This window comes from Chrysochloris asiatica, unplaced genomic scaffold (assembly GCF_000296735.1).
Source record: "Chrysochloris asiatica unplaced genomic scaffold, ChrAsi1.0 scaffold00127, whole genome shotgun sequence".
NCBI lineage: Eukaryota > Metazoa > Chordata > Mammalia > Afrosoricida > Chrysochloridae > Chrysochloris > Chrysochloris asiatica.
In genome coordinates, this window is record NW_006408645.1 from 2,885,526 (window position 1) to 2,886,547 (window position 1,022).

Consider the following 1,022-nt stretch of genomic DNA (forward strand, 5'->3'; position numbering starts at 1 on the left):
TGAAGACCTGGGGGGTATGGGGAAGGATTGCATGGAGGGGATTGTAACCATGGCAATGAGACTATAGATGATAGAATGAATGTAAGACTGATGTTATCCCATGTAAACTATCACATAATTCACAATAAAACATTAAAAAAAAAAAAAAAATCAATGCAGCTATTGGATCCAGACAGGAGAAAACTCTGGGGACTCCTGCAAGTGGCGGAGCTCACAAGGTGGGTGTGGAAGAGATATGACAGTAGAGTTCCTAGCCCTAGGTGGAGTTCCGGTTGGCCTTTGTGTTGTCTATGTTCAGGGCCGTCAATCCAAAAGAAGTTTGTGGAGGCTTTTTTTTGACAGTGGAAACGACGTTTATGACTGAGCTATAAATTTGGGAGGGAGGGCAGGGAGAGCGGCAGTCACGTCATGGGCGCCTCTCTCTCTGTGTCCTCCTGGGCTTGGATTTTGAATTCCTCATTAAGGCGTTCCTTTGCTCTGACCACCTTGAACTGCAGGTAGAGGGAACTGCCCACAGAGTTGTGGTTCACCTTAAACAAGTGTTCATAGTTCTTCTGGATGTTCTCAGGGCTCAGCTTGGAAATGTTGAGAATCTGCTGGGCTTCCAGTAGGCTGCAGCCAGAGAAGTTGGAGGCAGCAGCTGACTTGCTGGCTGCAAATTCCTGTAGCAGGAACCCGGCAAAGGCCCTGCCCACCACCTGCATGCTCATCACGATGAGATGATCTGGGCCCAGTACTTGGCCATGGCAGCTGCTCTGCCATGGGAGGGGAGATCCGTTCTGATGTCCCTGGGCCCGCTGCCCCGGCTAAAGGGCAGCTGTTGGGTCCTTGTGGAGGCTCTTGATGGAGCTGGTTTCTTTCAGAGTCTGTTAGGCCCACAAGGCAGCTTGGGACAGGGTGACTGGTTAAATGCTATTCTGCTGGTTCTGAGGGTTCAGTAGATCTAGAACCAATCCTGCCTGAATCAAGGCACCAATGTGGTGCACCAAAGTGACGCAGCTGATACCTATTTCAAACTAGTG

The 1,022-nt window shown here is 49.9% G+C and overlaps 1 pseudogene; it reads right to left on the bottom strand.

Moving 5' to 3' along the window:
- Positions 1–401: 401 nt before the first annotated feature.
- On the bottom strand, positions 402–745 carry LOC102810765 (annotated as a pseudogene).
- Between the last annotated feature and the right edge of the window lie 277 nt (positions 746–1,022).